We start from the raw sequence: 23,311 nt of genomic DNA, 5'->3' as shown, positions 1-23,311 counted from the left end.
CGTTTAGAATAAAGCAACGGCGAAAAATTACGCCCGAATAACTATTCGGAACTTCTAAAACGACCGACGAACCGCAGTCGGTTCGTATAATTCTCAATATCGGCGGTGACGACAATTTCGTTAACGACAGCGGATGCTACTACGATCTCTAACAAAAAGAAATCTAAAGCTTAATTGTAGTTATCGTGCCGGAAGGATTTTCGTTAAACGGAAGCGCGAATTACTTTCGGCACGGACACACGTGGCTGCTGTATAGTGCGTAGTGAGTACGTGTGCCTCGCGCTAGGAATATTCCCAGGTATATTCCCCCACTACCCCCACTCTCTCACTCCCGCTCTGTCCTTCTCCAGCGGTCGCGCGAGGCACATGTGTACATGCTACGCACTCACAGCAACCGCGTGCTCGTGCCTAACGTGATACGTATTTGCGTTCAACGAAAATCTTCCCGGTACGATAACTATCCTCTCTACATTCTCCGTGTGAGGAGCACATGTGACCACGTTTTCTTTCTTTAACGTAAGCTACATTCTTACTTATGTGCTCATCTCTCTGAGGTGATTTTTCTATTTCATACGTATTGAAGACTCGCGTAATTTTAATTAATTATCTGGGGTTGTTTGCAGGTAACCAGTGCAAGGACGAGGTTCAAACGATCTGAGAGGAAGCTGGTTAACTCTGACGGGAAGTCTAATATATTCTGAGAGGAAGAGGAGGCCTCGGAAAGGCATCGTGCCTCAACGGAGCAACCCCAGAGGTAAGAATTACTTTTTTTGAAACACAAAACTAATAGCCTGCCGACTAAATACTTGTAGCATGTCCGTAATTTAATTTTATATATTTTTTTCTTGTTACAGATCGTCGCAGCTGCATCCACCGTCGTCAACGAAAATGTCGTCACCGCCGATAATATATTATACGAACCGCAGCCGGTTCGTCGGTCGTTCCGGGAGTTCGTTCAGTATTCGGTCGCAATTTTTTGGCTCGGTTTTATTCCATACGCGAGTGCTGGACAGAAACGCGCGAAAGTGATAAGTAATTTTCGCGAGTAAAATCACGGTCGGGGTGACTTGTGCGCGGAAGGATGACTCGACACACAAACTGAGAGGAGGAGCAGGCCCGGGACGGGCATCCTGCATCAGCGGAGCAACTTTTAGGTAGATATAATTTTTTCTTTTTAGAAAATTTTTATAAAAATATATCTTTAAGTTTAAATTAATTTAAATACTAACATGTCTGTAATAATATATTTTATTTTATGTTACAGTCACCGGCAGAACTCCAACTCCGCTGTTCATGCATTGGTAAGTCGCATCATTTTTTTTTTTTCGTAGCTTGTAGTCGGATCTCTTGAACCGATAACACGTCGTCGAACAGAGATCACTCAATTATAATGACGCGCACGAATTGAGACCTTCCGAAAAACGCGAAGCGTGCGCATGGTTTGTTTTAATGCAATTAAAAATCAAGAAGAAAAATATACGAATTTAAATTCCGCGAGGGGGTTGCATCGGCGATTGTTTGAGATTTGTGAAATGTTAACGTTCAGCGAGGCGCTTAGGGTCGAACAATGGCGTTTCTCGTTACGTTATCGAGCTCTGCGTTTTGTGCAGCGTGTAAAGCTCTTCCCGCGTCATTCCGCATGGTCCGCAAGACGCGGCAAGAGCCCGCGAAACAAACAATGCACTTTGCAGTAACGTGTTTTACGTACTTTTCTCTGTAGCTCCGTAGCCCATGCTGCGCCGCGCGATACGCTTCGTTACAAGGTACACTACGTTTGTTCCTCAAAGCACCGCGTCGCACCGCGCGGCGCACAGCGCAGATTATTCCTCGCAAAAATCTCTTTTTATGTTAACAAGAAAAACGTAATAACCCTGCCTTTTGAGAACGACTGACTTTCGTGCAACTCGTTTTGGAATATTCGTTATTCTGCCCCGATCCTCGCGCGGCGCGTTATCGTTTCCTTTCGAAACAGACAGATTATCTTGGAATAGACTATTTCACGCGAATTGAATCACGAAAGCTGTTTAAAATATTTGCCGGATTATGTGACTAACGGGAGATAGAAAGAGAGAGAGAGAAAGAGCCAAGGCGAGCTTATACATTTTGCTGAATATTTTCGATTTCACTTCGTGCACTTATTTTCGCGGCTGGATGCATTTCCTTCGGCCGGGAAAACTGTAAGCTAATTTAACGGTTTAATTAAAGAATCTTACTTGGTAATTAAGTCACTTTTACTTAAAGGGTAAAGGGTTACTTTACAATGACAAATACTTGAAATAGTTCTTGATCTACGCGCGACTTTGCGATATTTCGTCGAGAATTAGTTAAGAAAATTCAACAATTAAATACATTTCTAATTGAAGTATGTATAACGTAATTAAATGAAAACAGTTTTAACGATAAGCAATTAATTTTGTCAAGCCGCGTGACGCAAGATGAATCTTCAGTAGCAGCCCCGACTTTAAAAATTACGTAAACAGTGAGGAATAAATAAAACTCGCGGCGCGCGCGAAACTTTCTCCCGAGTTATTTGTTAATCCCTTCAAATTTAATCGGCTTAGGCGAAAGGATTAAATTACACGAGATGCAAGAAGTAGAGGAAAGAGATATCGGGACAATCGCGTCGCCTATTTCTCCGCTGGCCTGGACAAACTTTCGCGACTCTTCAATTTCCCTCGTACACGGGAAACGTAATGGAAATTTCAGCGGAATAGACTGTCAAACTGAACTTTCCTCTTAACCTCAGACAGTAAATATAATTTTTTTTTTTTTTTTTTTTTTGCGATAAGAGATACCGTCTTATTTTTAGTGTCTCTGTCGCCGAGAGTCGGCTTATGCCCCCTCGCACCGTGGCGCAAGATTTAAATGATAAAAACGCCCAGCGTCAATCTCTCACTCCCACGCCGCGATATTACAAGCAATTTAAACTGCATCGATACGCGGCAGGTAGATTTATGGAACTCATGGATAGTCAATTCACGGCGCGTCGATTGACAGATATTTCTGAACAAACGGCCTAATCAAGTGTGAATAACATGTGCGGGGCGTTAATAGCCTCGCAACAATCCGACGGCGAAACGGCGGGGGATTTTAAAATTGCTGGCCGATTTTCGAGGGTGGAATTGTTTTCCCTCGGAATATACGATTTTATGTTTGGAATAACGTTACGTAATATTTTGACGCGACGCTATTTGCGGTGACCACTATTCATTTAGAGACGCGGGCGTAACGTCGAGCGAAAATTAAATATGGTATCGCTATCCGTATATTCACGTGCCCTACTTAATACGTTAGGTATTTTTATTCACGGCTGTTCTATTCAGCTAGACGTTAATGTTGAAAAGGTTATTCGTTACCACCGCGCACATTTTATTATAGATTTACGTTATTAGACGGATTAATCGCGCGGAGGTCTCGCGTAGGAGTTAAGTCTTGCAGTCTTTTAAATAGATACTATAAATTAGCCTTGCCGACTGGCGGGTTCAGGTTTAATTAGATAGAGACCGCTCGGTGTAAGCTTACAATTTGAAAATTCGGCGAAAATTAATTTTGCAGCAAGTTAACGCGTCTCCCCCCTCCCCTCCACCCTCGCGTTTTTCCCTTTCAAACTCGTAAAACAGCAGAGTACAATCCCGTTAACGAAGTGATGGAATTACAGAAACTCAATGCGCTTCGAACAAACTTCTCTTCTAAAATGCAGAATGCGAGAAACTTCGCTTTTTTTTTTCCTCCCCCCTCTCCTTTCTCTTTTATTCCCGGTCTCCACGAAGAATGTGTAAAAGGTAGATTAATTTATCTTCAAATTTTCAGCCGTCTTATGCGCGTTCCGACTTTCCCTAGAATTCTATAATATTCGTAACGCTCGCAGATGGGGTGCCCGTTCTCGTAATTCATCTCACGGCTCCGCGGATTCAGCGAAGATTTTACAATATCTCGTACAAGCAAATTACGCGAGACCCGTCACATCGACATCGTGTCCTTTGATTAAGTAATACTTCGCCGTCGACTTTTCATCTCGCTTTGGTGATTTCGCTCTTTCTCTCTCTCTCTCTCTCTCTTTTTTTTTTATACTCCGACAGTTTCCACCTCGTCTTACGTCTTTCCGCCCTCCGGCCCGATTCCGGTTTCATAGTTAAAAGCGTTCGAACATTTGCTATATAAATCTTCTCGATTCATTTGAAACGCGTAACGAAATTGATCGTCGTGCCGCATCCGCTGGGTTGCTGCGAAAAAACCATTCATCTTTTATTAATGCCCGCCTCATTCCCTGGGGCAAAATTCTAATTAAAGCGGCCCGTAAAGAGCGCCTTGACCTGTCAAGCTTATTTTTCACGTTACAAGGATTAATTCCAAGAGGCGGTGTAAAATATCTCACAGCGTTCTGCGGAGAGGTCGCCGTTAGCTGTAAATTTTTCGCGTAACTGATAAATATGAGAGACCTTAGAGCGTCGAATTAATTGCGAGATAAATGTGACGTGAGCGTAAGGGTCAGTTGATGCTAAATGTCTTGTTAAGAAACGATTTCTCGTCTCGCGCCTCGGTCATCTTATCCTCTCCGGGTCTCGAGAAAAGCTCCACGGGGCTCGTCAACTTCCCTTTTCTCATTGTTTCTGTCTTACGGCACGCCTTGGCGCGCTGCTTCTCTTGTAAAATGTACGCCCGGCTTAATTGGACGAAGACTGCCGCCTACTTGTGACTGTTCAGGCTACTTGTACATGCCGGCGAGCGCCGCGACTTGCGGAAGCAGCAATTCCGAAACACGTTAGCGTCTCCTCCTCCCTTCGGGATTCACGTTTCCGCGAAGTAGCTACGTTTAACGCGCCACCGAAGGGAATTGCAAAATCATTAAAAATGCATTCGAAGATAAGTGGGTACATTTTAATCGCTATTACTGACGAATATTAATACCGATCGATCAATACCGGGGATGAATAATCCTTTCACGATAATAAGCGAATAAGACAGTAGCTGTATTAATTATTCCTTTCATTCGGTCGCACACGTGACTTTCATTAAAGAGCCAAACGTACCGCGAGGTCGGTCTCTTTGCGCTATTCGCGAATATTTTCTCACGACTCGCCGGATGACAATGGCACCGCGATGCAATTTCTCTCGCAACAATATAATCACTTGATTAGTAGCACAATGCGCCAGTCGGCAAAGTATTCGGCGTGCGTGTTTACATAGGTAGATTCGTAAACGTGTGGAGTAACAGCAGCCGTCAGCAGTCGACGCGCAAAATTGGTTCGTGACGTGTTTGCTGTTTCCCGTGCGCCAGTGTGCGTAACACAAGTAAATCACGCTGACGACAGTCGGCGCGAGGAGAGACATAAATGTTGATCTAAAACGCGTACTACTCGCAAAACGTGCGTCGCGCCCGCCCGCACGAGGAAACGGCCCCGCGATCGAAAACGTTCTCCCGCCACTCCTAGGTTTATCCCTCGACCTTTGATCCGTCGATGCCCGGAGATCGCGGCTGAAGATTGAACTCGAAGGACCTAAGTATGTAGAGTCCTCTATCCCGCGTTCTCTTTCACGTGAATATTTCCTCAACGGAATTTCGCAATGTCGACGTAAAGAAGCTTTAAAACGTTTTAAAAAAAAAAAAGAAAAAAAAATTAAAATCGAAATAAAATTAAAATCGGCGATTTCCGTCGTTCACGCTTGATCTTTTTTTTTCGAGAGAAACGATACATACGTTATAAACACGCTATCGACAATCCGCGTCATGAGCTTCATCCATGCGGTTTCGAATCGCCGTTTATACGGGCGTATTTTCAGGTGCGCACGTGTGCTTAATGGGGCCCGAACAGTCGCGGGATAAACGCGGGGCTTTAAACGCCATAACAAATGAGATCTATCATTTAAATCGAAAATGGGTCGATACGTGAGTGCGGCTTCACATACGTCAAGGTCCAATGCATGCCGGCACCGACCGCAGCTCGCGAAGTCACGGATGGCTTCCGGTTGTGACGTGTGGTTTCGCGGTTGATAAGCCGTAACCGCGAAACCAATATTTTGGAGGCGAGCGTTATAGAGATTTTGATTTAGCCTAGTGTCACCTTAAAAGCGTACCTGACGGTTTGTCAAAAATATTCGCGGATCGCCAATAACGTCGATTATCTCTTTAACTTCCGGAAAAACGGCGTCGCGACGACGAGCGAGAACCGCGATTTATCGAAGGTAAGGCTTATCAACGCGAGGAGGATCTGTATCGCGGATCTTTGCGCGATAGGCGCGGGAACGAAGAGAAGCGGCGTGGACGAAAATACCCGTTTATAAGTCACGTCGTGTATTCGCCCAATATAAAACTCACGAGGGAAGATAGCGTGCGAACTTCTCAATACGGCGGCATACTATTACTTGGCGAGCTTGTGAGCTTTGCATAAAATATCGTAAGTAACTCTGGCGCGTGCGCGCAAAGGAATATAAAAGAATATTATTCTTAAGATCTTTTCGGGTGAAACGTCGGGGCTCTCGCCGTTGCTCGAGACCGTCGGAGGAAAGCACGAGATTGCGCGCGGGGAATATATCGATCACGTCTACCCGAAAATACGGCTTTGCCTCCTAAGCAAAGCTCGCGGGCTCGTGAACACGGGGGTAGATCAGTAGTCGGCGTATCGGATTTTACTAATAAATCCAATATTTCAGTCGAGCCGTATCGATCAACGTTGCGATACCGCGCGGTTGTTTCGACAGGATCGCAATCTCGGGAGCCGCAATTAGAAATGGGGCGATCAATTCGCGGGGGTTTCTCATTACGTCAGTCCGCGATTCCATTACCGTGTAACGCGCGCCGCGAAGTTATTGTTCTTTCCCCCCCTTTTTTTTTTCTCCCTCCCTTTTTTTTTCTTTTTTTTTTTTTCATTAATCTCGCAAACTCGTTGCTTTCCGAAGAAATCGTCAGAAGTTCGCACTCCCTTTTTCTTTGCACGGCCACCCTCTCTTCTTTCTTTCCCACCCTTTTTCCTGCCTTTCTTTTCCTTTTCCTTACCCTCGTCGCTCGATACTCGAGCAGAAATGCTGCCGCGGCACTCGACATCCTCGCGCGCCACTCTTTGGAGCCCTTCAGCACCCTCTAGCAGCCTTTGAGACCCTTCACCTCCGACATTACCCGCACCCCCGTGGTGCTAGTCACCACTAGTCATTTCAGCAGCGACCGCTCGCCATCGAACAAGATCGACGTGCGTCTGAAAACGTTGCGCCGCGTTCTCTTCCCGTTGACGTTCACGAAATTGCGAGTAAAGACACGAGCACGTGGAGAGAGAGACCGAGAAAGGAAGCGCCAAAGGAAACAAGCGGCAAAATTTCACTTTACCGGAAATTAATTAAAATATTGATCGGCAGTATTGAAATTTTCATCAGTTCGGCAGGAATAGTGGCGGATGATAGGTTTCTGAGAGGATAACGCGTAACATAACACGATGCAGCTCGAAGTATACCGAGGTGAAATTTCCTTCTTTCGTAATACTCTCCCATTTCACCCGGCGGTATTGAGCGAAATTTATGATTAACCAGAAAACCTACTCCCTCTTCGTCTCGCATTCTCGCGTGAAGAAGATCGCTTCCGATCTATGCGACATATCCGTTTGTCGGCGTTGCCTCTTCTACAATATAAAGTGATTCCCGAGTATCTGAGACGCCGAGTATTTATATAAAAATCCGAGAGACGACAATCTGACGCGAATCTTGGTTCAACAGCCGTGCGATATCAACGTCACGCAAACTGCGCTCACGTATGCACGAGGCGTACACCGATTTTGTACGATTATTCCGTCCCGTTAGTAAATCACGCGGCGGAAAAGCCACGGTGCTTTCTCACTACCCTTCCTTCCTGTCCCTTTCTTTCAACGTTCCTCGTAGAGCAATTGGCTCTCGGCGATCGCGCAAACGAAGAAACATCCAGAAATCTGTCTCTCGCGATGGAAAAAAAAAAAAACTGTTGGGTTAAATCGCTCCTCTTGTGACCGCGCGATGCCCGGCGAAATAGGAACTATCGATAAAATTTGTAATTTGCATCTAAATTGCGACCTTCTATATTACTCCTTCAACTGGATAACCGCATTTCCCGAAGTAACTAGTTGGCGCGACTGTTGCGTCACGGTCAGACGCGGCTGCACTATCGGGGATTTCGCGATACGCGTTTCCTACAACGGGCAAACTCGAAATGCCTGAATATGAATCGTGTGTGCTGGCTTTAGCATTTCCATTGCCGAACTAGATTACTTTCGAAGAAGATTTAACTCGTAACTGTTATTGCGCAATCTTTAATCTTACGTAACGAGCACCTGTACGAATTTACGTCACCATTCCGAAAGTTGAGACATTTATACATATACATTACGTCATTAATAAATTATACATATAGCTGTGATTTATTATTATTATTTGTATGAAGTTATATGCGACAGTTATTAAATAATTAATATATCGTCAAAGACGCCATAGTATTCGCAATTAAAAAAAAAAGTAAAAACAAAAAAAAACGTGACATTAATAAAATAGTCGAGTGACGTAACGCGATTGAAATTCTTGTTTAATTAGTTCAATGCGAATAGCGTGCTTCAAGAAAGGCTCAAGTGTGCCTAACACAAATGTAATACGGAGCAGCAACGGGAAATTGTTCCCTTCGATATTGCGCGTAGGGACAACATTAGTAATGGCAGTAGCATAACTGCGGCGCGTAGTACACAGTTTATCAGTGTGGGACGAGCAATCCTGACTTTGTTGATCAGATGGATAGTTTAGAATGAGAGGGATACGCTCATACATCTGCATACACGGTACACATATCTACGGTCATTCGCGTCATAAATAGATAGAACGCAATCTCTCGTGAAACGTGTATCTCCGTATGATCGCGATATTTAACGACGCCGGATCTTAACATGAAAAAGGGAAATAAATCATCATTTTCTTTTTTTTTTTTTTTTGCACCGACTTATTTGACTGGTAAAAAATATCACCGCGGGAAATACTTTGAATTACTACAGCGGTGCTTCGTTTAACTACAATGGTAATATTTCACTCGTGTTACGGGATTCATCACGATAAATATAATTACATAATTTAACATTCGCGTCCACCGTCATCCGTATATCATCGCGACAGTTTCAGCGATCGCTTAACGTAATCCTTTAACTTCAAGCGCGAATGTCTTTAACGTCTTTATTCATACTTTTCGAAAGGCTCGTTTTGATGAATAGCGTGGATGCGCTTGCTTCATTTTATTCATACGGAACAGTGTTTCATATATCGTACGCTCCGAGCGATATTCAGTCACAGGATCAAATACGTCGAGTTAGCTTCGAGGCATACGAGCACTAGACGTCCAGCGGAAGTCCGCTGGATTTCGGTAGGACATGATAAACGTACATACGACATTTACTGGACGTATGATACTGTCCTGGAGAGAGAGGCCGTTCCAATCTCGTAACCTGCATTAGAGTAGATATAAAACCAAGTCCCTTTGAGCCGCCGTCGGTAGCACGGCAAATTTTCTCTATTTTATTCGACTTTTTTTCGTTTGAAAATGAAATAAAATGGTGAAAATAGCAATGCACACGCGCTATTTTTGGTGGCCTTTCTGCGACTCGGCGTCTCCCCTTTTTCTCTCTCTCTCTCTCTTCCAACTTTTTTAAATTATATATTTTTTTGAAATTTGAATATTTCCTGCGCCCTCAAAAAAAAATGTTGAAATAAAATGGTCTAATTATCGCGAAATCATAAAAACGCTGCTCGACCGTTGATGTATTAGAGACCGCGATTAGCGCCCCGGCAGCTCCCGCTTCCCGAGACTCCCTCTTTTTCTACGCGCGGGCGAGGGTGAGAGCCACTAATAAATTCGCTGAGAAAGACCTTTGACTCACGGTGTCAAGCGTGGGGTGCACAGTCACCGCGAAAACTCGATCCTTGCACCCCGTCCAGACGCCCGCGCCTCCACCTGCGGTATTGATCGTGCCCACCAATGGGATTTTCGTCCGGCTAACATAAAACGTCGAACTTGCGGGAATTTCGAACGCGTCACGCACATGCGAAGCCGGGAACGGGAACTTTCGCGCTCCCGAGTTGGAACGAAATTGTTTTTGACGAGTGCAAAACTGTCCGGTTTACACGCGGTTTACGGTACAAGCGTCCGTTATACAACGCCGAACCCGTAGAACCGATCGAACTTCGCCGGTTTCGTTCGGGGATACCAAATACGTTAATCGCTGATCAACTGCCGCGTGATTTTCGCCAAATAATTACTCGAGCGGAAATAATTATCGGAGAGCTAACTGCACACGGATGCTTTGCATCACGCGTACGAAAACACCGCGCGCGATGGAAAGGAAGACAATTCACTCGAAACGTGTGCACGCATCGCCGATAGATGCGACACGTACAGTTGTAACGTCCCTCGACGTCGATACATCATGCGCGGTGTCATCGCCGAAGTCGGAACCGTACGGTTTGACGTCTCTTCGCGCCGCACGGCCCGCGATAGTTTCATCAGGTTCATCGTCGCGCGCCGAGATTCGTTTCGAAGCCTCGATAGACGCGCGGCCGGACCGAGCCGATGGGGAAATGGGATCTCGATTGAATGGAAATGACGTTCAAAGCTGGACACGTGTACTCAGCGCGGAATGCACACGAGTAACGCTAATCGGTGTCTATGGCGGATGCTAGCGAGCGCGTGTTCTCCGTACGCCGAGTGTGTTAATTTCGGTTACATTCGACATGCCCTTACACCTTGTCCTACGTCGCGCGGAACACAATGCGCGGTAACGATAATGCGCCGCGCGTATTAACGACGAAGCATTTCGGTTTTATCCCAACGGTTCGATCCTCTCTAGTCACACCTGGAAGTTTAATTCCGCCGCCACGCGACGATTTAGCAACACGAATGCGCGAGCTTCTCAGGCACATTAAAACTTTCGGCTGCATATTTTATAATATCTCTCTTTGGGCGAGCACGTTTAGCCGAGGATCAGATTTTACTCTCTCACGTTGTCATTTTAAATGTAAATGAAACTGTCGCTTTCTTAGTTAGAAATGAATACATCAAGTTAGGATAAAGGTTCGCAACAAGGGAAAAGGATTTTAACGTTTCCAGAACAAGTTAAATATAATAGAGAAAAAGAAAAAAAAGAAAAAAAAAAAGAAAGAAAAAGGTTATTTAATCATGTCGTAGCATGAACTTTATTGTACGTCTCTTTAAAAAGCAAAAATATCCTAGATATAAATTATTGACGAAGAAAAACTTTGTTTACAGACACATTATTTACAGATGTTTTTTATCTCAAATAAAAAAACATCTATGATATAGCTAACAAAATTAGGAAAAGAATAATTTGATGTATAAAAAATTGTAATTAAAGTTGTAATATTATTCATTACGGATTTTATTTTATTTTACTTTTCTTTTTTTTTTTTCACGCGCGCGTCTATTGATCTTTAGTTATTTTACGACACGCTGTCTGTCTCGGAAGGCTTTGTTCTTAGCTAGGATACAGCTGCTACGGTGTTGGATTACCGAAAATCTTAGGGTCTCATGCTGTCTGTCCGCTCGCTCACTCGCTCGCTCGTCGTTGAGAGTCCGGTGACATTACCGGATAGATCGTAAGATCTCCGGCGACCGGCGCTAGAATTTTGATGTTGAAAAGACGGTCTAGCTCAGGTGAGCAGGTAAAAAATGGGAAAAGGTACGGCGACAACGGCACGTAAAGTCACATAGTTTTTCTCTTTGATGTTTTTATCTAAATGCTAATTATCTGTGATAATTTCCATGAAGACCGACATTACGGGAAACATCTGGGAAACGCGTGGGAAAGGGAAGAAAAATTTTTTGCCGCAGCGCCGAAACTGTTCTCAACTGAAACTTTTTAAGACCGCCGGGTCTTAAACACTTTTTAGTCGCATATTAATTTCCGTAGCATTTTTTTTCTTCCTCCGAAAGGAAAAAAAAAAAAACTTTCGCGGACACATATTATTTATAAATCTGTCACGCCAACTGTTATGTAGATCGCACGATAAAATATTCGCATTATTTAATTTGCGTTATTAAATTTCGAATTCCCTGAACGTTTCGTGGCGACTTTTTTATGCATGAAGTGACACGGTGATCGTTCACATTTAATCATGGCAAAAATCCCGTAATGTACAATGTTTCCCAATATAAGACATTGGAGAAATGTTATTATTGCATAAAAACGATTTAAATAGAAACGATTAAGCTTTTTAAGTATAAGTATGTACATTTCGCTGCTGTAAATTCTCGAACTATATTATTACGACGCCGTTGCACTCTTCGGCGTGCACGTCTTTATGATATCTCGGTGACGTTATCTATTGTGTAATTAAGTTTCACGTTGTCGATAACGTTTGCCGGGATTAGGAACATTTTTCACGCGGCTCGAGATAGCCCCGACGATTAATCATCTTATCACGTGACGATACTTTTTCGTGCCCTCTTGCCAAAGAACTCTAACGAGCCCTTTCTTCGCTATGATTATTAATTAAACGTCGCACGAAATATTACGAATGGAGCGAGTCCGCGAGCGGTGCGCCACGCGAGAGGTACAGTGCGCGTTAATTAATACTACGCTTTTTCTATAGAGCCCTCATATCGCACGCCACGCATACGTACACATAGTTTAATTACTACGTCAATACGACATGATAATTGAACATCGCGGGCTGAAATACTCGATTCGTCGCGGCTCGCGCCGGGCAGCGGTAACTTTTCGTTAGATACCGTAATAACTCGAACAGTAAAGCGAAAGTAGTCGTGGAAATGCGATTCGCGGGGTGAATAGAGACGTGCCGCACGAGAAGCGTATCGCTAAAGCCACGGTTGTCCTTTTGGCAGGACGGTGATCAAAATGAGGATGCGGGACTGCGGAAAATCGGCAAATACATTTGAAACCGCGTCTACGCGCTTTGAGGCGCGTCTCTCGCGGCGACGAATTTGCGCTCGGCGTATGCCACCCGAGTTTCGCCGCCGGCTACGCTCGGACAAAGTTTCGGGTTTGTATACCGAAATAGCGACGTGATATAAGTTCAGGGTCGAAGCAGCTACGCGGTCCCCAGACCTATCCCTCTATACGGCGACGCTGTCCCGGGCCACGGAAAGTTTTCCCGGCGCCAATCAGCCCGTTTTTAACTTTCTGCGTTTCCCCAATGCCCCGCAGACGTTTCCGCGTGTGTACGTGTGCGTTGTATTCCACGTGTATCCGGTGTACGGATGCGCATATACGATATCGCTGCTCCCAAGTCCATCCGAACCGGGAACATCGTCACATCCGTCGCATCTGTGCATCACCATTTGCCTTTTTTTTTTTTTTTTCGTAGCTTCCCCCCGTCGCCCCCGCCGCCCTCGTCGGGCCCTCCTGTCTCTGCTCCTTACTTGCCGCCACATGACGCTCTTTTCTCGTCCCATACTCCGACCATGCCACCCTAAATGTTATACCAACGGTACAGGAACCTACAAAAATCGCGCCGCGAAAAGAAACGCCGCTGAAAGGTGGCCGTCGAATTTTCGCAGACCGAAAAACCGTCGTCGTAAATAACTCGGTGGCAAAATTCGAAACCGTATGGTCCGTATATCATCGTGTTTTAAGCAGGAACAATAAGGTTACGTGTCCTATTACTTCGCAAAGGGGTCGACGTGAAACAATTACTTTTTACATCGCGATGCCGTTTTCGAGCCGCACGATACGGCGCCACACGACCGAGATTATTATCGAATTGTCATGGCAGTTGTGCAGCCTCGGTACACCGCCGCTTCTCTCCGCGTTTGTCTTTGTGCCTCTATTAAATTACTACTAGACCCCGTTATTGCAAACACCGGGAAACACACTGTTCCGTACGTAACACCGGTCCGCTATCGCAATATTATTGCGCGGCGCGCTGCTCTACTTCCATTAATATTCAAGCGAGTCGCAATCGAGTTTTCTTTTCCTAAATTCGGGCGTCTCGATAAATATTAAATGTCAACTGTCTTCGTCAAGTACCCTCGTCAAATATTCATACGATGCATGTTTAACGAGATCGCTCGACTCCCCCGGTCGTTTCGCTACGTTTCCCCGTTTTGCGAAATCATTACATAGATTTTCAGTAAGCAATGTCGTGGAAGAGCTGGCGCGCCAACCTAATTATTCCTATCCGTCTCGGGCGCTGACTCCGGCGGGCGACTCCTCTTCCTCTTGCCGTTTTCTCGTGCACCGACCGCCCCAACTCGAAAATAACCGTCTCGCGGGGTTTCTTTGTCGCGGAGGGATCTACGGCCCTTTCCGCGAAATGTCGAACGACACAACCGCAGGAAACGCACTCTCGCCGCGTTCCGGGAGTTTCGTGGAAGCCCGGCCCCGGCTCGTCTTTCCCGCGACGCGATCGTTTAGTAAGCTAAACCGCATTGGAACTATTCCAAATAAACTTCAAACGACGATTTTACTTACGGTTTACGAGGGGTAGCGGACCGATATGAAACAGAGCTACGCATTCGCGTGACGCCGTGAAGTTACCGTGCTCGGGGAAAACTTTTTTTTTCTCTCCCGCGTCCCGAAAATTCCGTCCCGTAAGTACACAAGGAACGTTCAGGAAAAACACATTTTCCTTTGTGATAGGAAAGAGTTGTTACGTTAATTGAATTCTCCCGCAGCGAGAGACAGAAGGGGTAGGGGGTGGCAGGGGGCGCAGGCATCGTTGCAGCGCAGCATCGCATTACAACGAAGAGCCTTTGCTCGCCTCGCCTTACAACAACGGGGCGAATTTCGAGAAGGCAGTTATCTCTTTCGCTTCCCTACGCAATTTGATTTCGCGCGTTCAAGTCTCACGTAGTTGTGCGAAATTCCTAAAGGACTCTCGACAAGAAGATTGGCCGTAACAAAGGAACGGGGGAAGGGAAGCGGTGAGCTACCATCGAGAGCTGAAAAAATAATGATCGCGCGAGAAAAGGGGAGGGATGCGGGGGGGGGGGAAACGGGAAGAAGGCTAACCGGTGCTGGCCTTCGGTCTCTCACTTCTGGAGCGAGGCTGGGGCGGACTGCCGGCTTGGTCGGATACCAAAACGCATTTATGGTTTATCCGAATAACGATAATAACACGCCGACTGTCGCGGCGATCACTGTTAACCGCGCCAACGATACTGACACATTTCACTGCAAATTGCGACCGAGTGTATTTATGAAATTATATGGTACCGCCAGCAACGAGCCAATTAACGATATAACAAGTATATTTATTCGAAATTGCGTTTGTCTCTCGCGGCCGCGAGGAAAAAAAAAAGTAAAAAACGCTAGCGCGATTTTACAGCGCGGGTGAGAAGCTTTCTTCAAAAACATCCTTTAAACCTTCCCTCGCAAACGAGCTTTGGTTTCGTTTGTTTAATCGTCAAGGCTCGTGTGCGCTGGACCTACAGTCTCGGAGATGAAATCGCGGAAAAAAGAACGCGGCTTTAATTATCGCTTCATTATTTGCGTTCGGTGACGTGAGAAAAAGAGAGAGAGAGAGAGAGAGAACACGGCAGAGAAAGAGAGCGCGAGAGAGAATGTTGTCCGCCGCAATATAATTTACTTAATTCTCTCCCGGTGCACCGGGGTACGAGCTAACTTACGTCTCGGGTATAACGTCCTAACGATAACTCGGTTTCCAGTGAGAGCACGTTGCGACTGGTCAGTTCCAGCAAACTTGACTATCTGATAAGGTCCCTCGTAACTAAATCGAGCCGCAGTACAACCCAATATATCTATATACGTATATATATGTATGCGCGTTCACGTGCGATACCAACGTAGAATAATTCATCGGAACTGATCAACAATAGAGTGGCATACTACTCCCGCTCAGAAACAAATCACCTTTCGAAGGCACGAGAACCGATTTCCGATTATTCCCGCTCCTAGCAAAATAGAATATTTCATTACCGTCGCGCACAAAGTGCGCGTTATAAAGTGCGCCCCGGTGAAAACGACGTTGATGCGCGCGACGTGAAATATTACGCGTAAATCGAAGACCGGAGGAGGGCGAGAATTATTTGATCAAAAGTATAATGCGGAAATCAAACGCCGATAATGTCACGAGCCGTTGAATGCGAAAGTACCGTGGGGGATGTAAAAAGATAGAAGGAAAAAGGAGCGAGGTACGAAGGGATAAAGGCGAAATGGAGAGACGGGGGGGAAAATGCAGAGACGGTATTCTCATCCACCCCGACTTTTCGCGATACGAGCTAGGAGGATCGCGGGGGCGCAAGACGAGATGACTTTAATTTGCTTAATTACGGTAATTATCCGTTGAAAACTCGCTGAATCCAAAGGCGTGTCGCGAGTCGGCGCGTTCGAAAAAAAGACGAGGAACGAAATCGGACAAGGAGGTGGGGGAGGGGGAGGAGGTAAAAAAAAAAGGGGGGAAACTAGGGACGAGACATACGGCTCGTTCGGCTGATGTCACGATTCCCTGCGAAAAATTCGATATTCGTGTCTGACGAAGGTCTCCGAGGGGTTGGGATGCAAACATTGCCCGCGCGTTGTGACTCATTACCCTGTCACGTATGCGCATTAATCCGAGGGCATAGAAGGAGCCCCGGCCCTTGGTGTACGCGTGCACATGTTACGCCGTGTGTGTGTGTCGCGCAGTCAACGTGGCTAGACGTAATCGCTCGCGGCTATATCGTGTCCGATGAAGCAGAGGGTTGTCCGAGCGTAGCGTAGCGTAGCGCGACAAGTGAAGTAGCGAACCTCGGTGGGGTGGGTGACTCAGGGATACTCGGCCCGCACCGTCACGCGCCCTGATGTTGTCGCATAATTATCACTGTGAAAACCTATGCATCCCAAAGTCACGTAAAGTGACGTGCTTTCGTTGGTCGAGTATCATCCACGGAGATTATGGCGGAAACCGCCGGCGGAGACCGAAATAACTCCGCAGACCGATATTACTTGCGACGCGCACGTAGAATCGCCATCAGCAAATTAGCAAATATATATCTGCCCTTCCCGGTCGCTTCAAAAGGAAACCGATATCACTTGCGAATGAATTTAACATTACGAAGAAACGGCATTAGTTAATTGACAAATAATGCCGGCGTTTGTTACAAAGGACGGACGCCAAGTCGGCGAGTCCAATCTGACAAATTGAGAGATAACATTTTAATATTCCGACACTTAAACGAGAACGTTTCTCGACAGTTGTTTAAGAACTGAACAAGAGTTAAATAGCGCATCTAGTAATTTAAAGAATTTTCAGTAAATTGATATTCCTTCGCCGTGACAAGATAATAAATAGGAAGCTGCACCAAGTTCACAATTAATTACTATATATTAAATCGTAACGGGATACGCACGGATGCAGGCTTATTTAATACTCGTTATATTCTATTTTACGCATCGTTAGATCATGTTCACGCATAGCCAATTACACGTACCGAGAGGCAGATCGCGACTAAAATGAGAAAGAAGGAAGGGAAGAGGGACGGAAGATCCGCTTAATCGATATTTGATCGTTGCATCGGGATGAATAACGACCGTTAGGTCGTATTTTCCTTCGGATTTCTGCAACGGGAGAGTAGTTCGCCGATAACGAGTTTCATCGTTTCATTGCACCTGGATCGCGTCTTTTGAGAGAAAGTTAATGATCTGCCTCCGCGTGGAGCGCCCATTGCAGCGGTCGAATCGGATGTTTTCGGCTCATCCAGATAATATATCTGTCTTCGGTTCTTCTTAAGCTCGGTAAAAAGGATGCCGCGCGCCGGATAATCGCTTTAGTTCGACAACGGATTTTATCTCTCAGCGGGAACAATTTTTGGATTACCGTACGCCAAACATTGAGCACTGAAATATTCATCGTGATTCACGTTTGTTCGACTCTTCGTTTTTTTTTACTTTAATGACGAAAAAAAAAAAAGAAAAAAAATAATAATATTGTTAACTTTTTTCTAACTAACTTCTGGCGAATAACTTTACAAGCAGTTGCGGTTTTTATTCTCATTACCGAAGAAGATGACATAGCCGCGGTCTCGTAATGTACGGTGGTTCTCACTGAAATATGCACAACTAACATAATTAATGAATGCCATTATTTTCGTGTCAACATTGCATTATTTTGATAACGATGCCGCGGCGGCGCAACGACATCGAATTGATTAGTCGGTATCAGCGTTTTTTATTTCGCTCATAATGCACGATGAATCTTATTTTCCGCGCATGGTTAATCGCGTCGCGTATACCGCGCGTTACGTTTCGGCGAAGCGATTTATTTCTATTACGTTTCATGTTTATTAAAGCCGTAATAGCCAATTTGTATGGGGAATCGTCAAAATCGTGTTTGTTGAAACTCACCGTCATGCTCGCGCGGCTCATACATCGTCCCGAAATTTTTAATAAACCAATGCGGCGCTCGCATATTTTTTTTTTTTTTTTTTTTTTTTTTGCTATCAAAGGGAGATTAATATTTAGCAATTTCTGGCTGCACGAGCGCGCAGCTTGCACGTACGTTGCGGCGTAACATCTTCACGCGAGTTTCTCGTTCCGCTTGTCAACGCGACGTGTCATAATCAATATTCAGAATGCACGCTAATCGAAGAGGTTCCGGCGGTAAATCAGAAACCATTCGAAGCGCGGATGTTGCGAATTGGATTTCGGTTTTGGAAATTGGTTATCCAACCGCGCCGAAAATATAGCCCGCGGTAAGGTTGATTATTGAATTTATATCGATATCTTTCATTCGTCGTGGAAAATGTAGACAATGTACATTTACATTTATACCTTTTTTACGGAAAAAAAGATTACGAATCTGCGCCCAAGTATTCGCGAGTCTAATCCAATACCTCCAGCGGTTCTATATCCAGACTTTCGTGCGCGAAAATTTGATAATAGAAATATCGAGCGTTACCGCTCCTCTGTACGTCGATTATTAACGGACATCAGTCGGACGGATAATTAAACGGACTTTTTAATTAATCTTCCCTCGGCTCGACTCGGCTTCTCCGTCTGCGACCGATTGACAAAAGCTCAGCGCGAATAAATCTCACACCGTGGACGCGGCGGAACGTGACTCGGGATCATTTCGAAAATGATAAAGTACGCCATTTCAAAATAGGCATCACATGCTTCGCGCTCGTATCGAGCCGGTAACAGATGACCGAAAGGTGCTGAACCATGGCGCTCCATGTCAGAAACTGACACTGTTCGATGCTTTCCGCCGTCCGCTATTACCCAACCTTGCCTCCGTATGAATACATTATTACGTGTATCGGCGAGCAATGCGAAACATGAATTCAATAGCCTGTACTCACATTTCACGCTAGATACGTACCTCCCCTCCCCCGTTCCCACCTCCGCGCCACCATACCCCGGCGTATTGAAATATTATTTATCTGTTATGAAGATCGTATATCTGGCATGACGTTATCATTGACATTACCGCGGAGTGAAATCCAAATAGTCACATTTAGCGCCATGGACTCGTTTCGATAATAATAGATCGCGTTCACTATTCGTATTTCATTGATTGTAACGTGCATGCCCGGTACGTTAAATCTATTATATTGACCGATACCTTTTCCATAAGCGGTCAATAAGGGGGAATTAAACAGATAAATTACGTGTATTATTAACCAACAAGGTAAACCATGTTCGATGGTCAGAAATTAATGGGCGACGTCGTGGTAAATTGTTAATCGCGGCTTATCAATTTTCGATAATTCCACGGCTTTAAATAAACCGCGAGCTAAGACTTCGTCGAAAGGAAAGGTTTCTTATAACGCTATTTCGTTGCCGTTAAAGGTACGGCGAAATTTCGGCTTACGAGATAAGCAATATTTCCGAGTGCACGCTTTCGTGTGTGTTTCGCGGTGCAAAACGTCGATTCTCGACCGCCGATCGAGCGGGGTCCCTCGAGCGCGAGGAAGAAAGGATTTCTTGTTACGGTTATATGCGAGCGTTCGAGAAAAATGAAAATACGTCACGTCGCGGTTTGACACATACAGAAGTACTGAAAGGGAGGGCCACGAAATATTCGCAAAACTTTCGAGCGTACAAACGATGCAAATCTTTTCTCGTCTCCTTTCTCTCGTCTTTCGCCTCTTGTTTTTTTTTTTCTTTTCTTTTTTTCTTCTCTCTCACTCTCTCTTTCTCTCTCTCTTATTCTTCCTCGCAAAGGCGCAAATCATTCTCGGCGCCAGCTGCTACAACACCTTGATACAATCCCAAGAAAGTCGACTGCTTCGACAAAATCGTAGTTTTATATCGACGTTACGCCCCTGTGATAGTGCCATGAAAATAGAACGGGGAACATACGTATGTACGTTTGCCAAAAGGATACGACGTGTCCCGGAAGCACGTCGCTTATTACGGTGCGTCACAATTTAAGTTTCGCAATTTGACTTTCGTAATTCAATAATAATATTGCAAAGAGGAAAAAGCGCTTGAAAAATAATTGAGCACCAAATATATCTGATATCAAATTAAACGAATATTATTCTGCAATTGTATTATTATATTTTAAATAGTATTATAGGTATATTAAATAGAAAATATAAATTTAACGGAAAAATTTAATGTGTTTAACTGGCAAAGCACACTCCCACGTGTGTAATGAAATTAACAAGACGTATCGGTGCAAAAATCTCGTTTTATTCAACATGTAACTAAATAATCCCGGTAATTGGAGGTACGTTTATCTGCAGATCGCGTCACGTTGTAGAGGTATTTTTTGAAGATCAATGAGGGGGAGGGAGACCCATCTACAAAGTTTTAATTTTAAAACTTGTTTATACCTTTTTAATTAATTAATATGCATTGAGTATCTCATTGCTTCGCATGGAAAAAAAAATTCAAAGACAAAATTGACGAAACGGCATTTCTTCCAATCGGTCGCAAATATCAGCTTAAGCTCGTGAAGAATGACAACAAATCGGCACACGTGGATTTACTTATCGGACAAATTTAGATCGCTTACAAATCAGAAATCATTGTGACTCTCAACGTTTATCCATCGGACTGTCGGGCCGCGATTAATCTCAATATGTCATTAAAATTTGGGTTTTTTTTTTTTTTTTTTAAACGGTTTTCACGAGGCAGCTATTATGAAAGGGCCGAATAGAGAAATCGAGGTAGCCGCGCGGTATACCTCGTGGTTCGACACAGGACGCCGATGAGCGGTGAATGGTGAACGGCGGCGGCGGGCCATCCATTCCGAAACTCCGGCAATTCCTGAAAACGAAACTTTCCGGCGGAACCGTTCGATGCTAATGGCGGAACAATGGCCGCAAAAACAATTGGATAACTCGACCGCGGGGGCGGGAACCTTCGTAGCTCCCCATGGTTGTTTGCGGGATCGCCACCCCAAAATCGACCGACCCGTCTGCATCATTCGTTGAAATTCACCTCGTCCCGCGGTACGACGGAAGACGAAATGAAGCTGCGCGCGTACAAAATCCGGCGGGCTTGAGATATTTTTCCAGCTTCTCGGTCATCGTCACGGTGCATGCATTGTGTAAAAAAAAAAAAGAAAGAAAGAAAGAAAGATATCTACCTAACTCCTATAATTTTGTAATCAGAAAATTATGCATCTCCTATGAGATATAATTTTTACGATAAACTGCTAATCGGTTGGGGAGTCCCTCGTGGCGATCTCTCGTATGCATTCGCATCGTAATTGTACTCGACAAACGACGCGCACTTTTCACGGCCTACGGCGACGCGACGGTCGTCTTGCTCCTTATTTCGAGGCGTACCGTGGAATTTCGAGCGTCCGCAGCACGCGATGCCGCTCTTCGCGATCCAGCCATAGCGCGGTTCAACGTGTAGGGAGGCAAATACCCCTCGCAAGATCGACTACTTGTCACGTTGGTTGCAATTAGTTCGCGTTCAATCTCGGCCGGGTCCGCATAGATCGAAATTGCACCGCCGACGGCGGCTTAATAATGGAATTGACAGAACGACTCACTTTCGATTCTATTAGCAAGTGCCTCGCGACCCTAAATGGTCACCGCCGTCGATGGCTATTAATCGTAGAGAGTATCGATTCGACCGGCGGACGATTTGCGTTAACGCGCGGCGGCAAATTCGTTTCGATCGCTGAAGTGTTGGAGAAATAATTCCAATGATTCGCGGGACGGTAATTAACGTTTCGCAACTCGGGCGAAAATCATCCGCCGGTCCCATCGGAGGATGCGAATTGATATCGAGCCCGGGCGACGATGGCGCCCGTTGCTGATGCCGCGGTTTCGTGCGCCGCGATGTCAATTCGGATGCGCTCGATCGAAAATTGCATAACGCGATATCGACAGGTGTACCTGTCTGAGCTCCCGCGAGCTGGAAACTTACGGAATAACGCAACGTTCAAGAACTGTATCCGAAGCCCACGTCTCGCGCATTGTGCTTACCGAGTAGTTTGTAAATCGTAAAAGTGCACCAGGTGATCCGGCAAGTTTCTCCTTTTTTTTCTTTTATTTTTTTTCCCGGAAATAGTTATTTAAATTCAAGCGTATCTCCCCTTTCCGGTGAGAATCGAATTTTTTTCGGACACGTCCCGTCGTTCGGCTGCCCCGTGTAAGAAATTGGCTTTCCTTGTCCGCGGCTGCCAAAATTTATTACCTCGCAGATCTGTTTACGACCATTATTTATAGCCGCAGTTACATAGATATGGTGCTTATAGACAATTTCAAATTCGCGTGATACTTCCCTCGATCTGCTCACACGCGAGAGCGCCTTGTATTGGCGGAACACGCGGTATGAATTGCGAGTTCTTTACGACTACGACTTTCGTCGGCCCCATTCTCTTCGACGACGGCGTATCCAGCTGCCTTTTCGTCAGCCCCCGCATATTCGCCTCCTTTTCGACATCTCCTGGTTTATTTATTATTTCACGGATGGATTTGCTCCTCGAGATCTTTCTTACATTCCTGGATTTTAATATGCATATAAAACGACTCGCGTGATCATACCTGATACGTAACGTGCGTACGAAAAAGGCATTTACTTTTCATTTTTATTAGCGGAGGAAAAAAAAAACCATGCCTACTAAAATTGTGAAATGCAAAATAATTTAATATAAGTGAATGAGTAAAATAAATGTAACTTTTATGACTAAATATTTCGACGTAAAATATGTCAACTTTTTATTTGATTGGCAAGCATTTGCATTTAATATCTCGATTGCGCGAAAATATGTAGCGATAATAAACACGAGGAGCCTTTAAAAAAAAAAAGAAAAGAAAAAAATTATTGTACGGTAATTAATCTTCTTGCAGTGTAAAATATTCGCGATTTGTTTCGGGCGTTAATCTGAGGAGAGAAAATTCGACGGGAGCTACCCCTAGTTTGCTCGGTCACAA

At 45.0% G+C, this 23,311-nt stretch overlaps 1 long non-coding RNA gene across 1 annotated transcript in view; it reads left to right on the top strand.

Moving 5' to 3' along the window:
- Positions 1–604: 604 nt before the first annotated feature.
- The window catches only part of LOC139110027 (uncharacterized), a 36,855-nt gene continuing 14,148 nt past the window's right edge, over positions 605–23,311 (top strand). The window contains exons 1-2 of the long non-coding RNA XR_011546937.1: positions 605–1,154; positions 1,265–1,301. This is a non-coding gene — a long non-coding RNA (uncharacterized lncRNA). The remainder of the gene's footprint in view (positions 1,155–1,264; positions 1,302–23,311) is intronic.

This window comes from Cardiocondyla obscurior, linkage group LG19 (assembly GCF_019399895.1).
Source record: "Cardiocondyla obscurior isolate alpha-2009 linkage group LG19, Cobs3.1, whole genome shotgun sequence".
NCBI classification, from domain to species: domain Eukaryota; kingdom Metazoa; phylum Arthropoda; class Insecta; order Hymenoptera; family Formicidae; genus Cardiocondyla; species Cardiocondyla obscurior.
The sequence above is the reverse complement of the archived record's forward strand: the minus strand, read 5'-3'. Positions and strand labels throughout refer to the sequence as shown.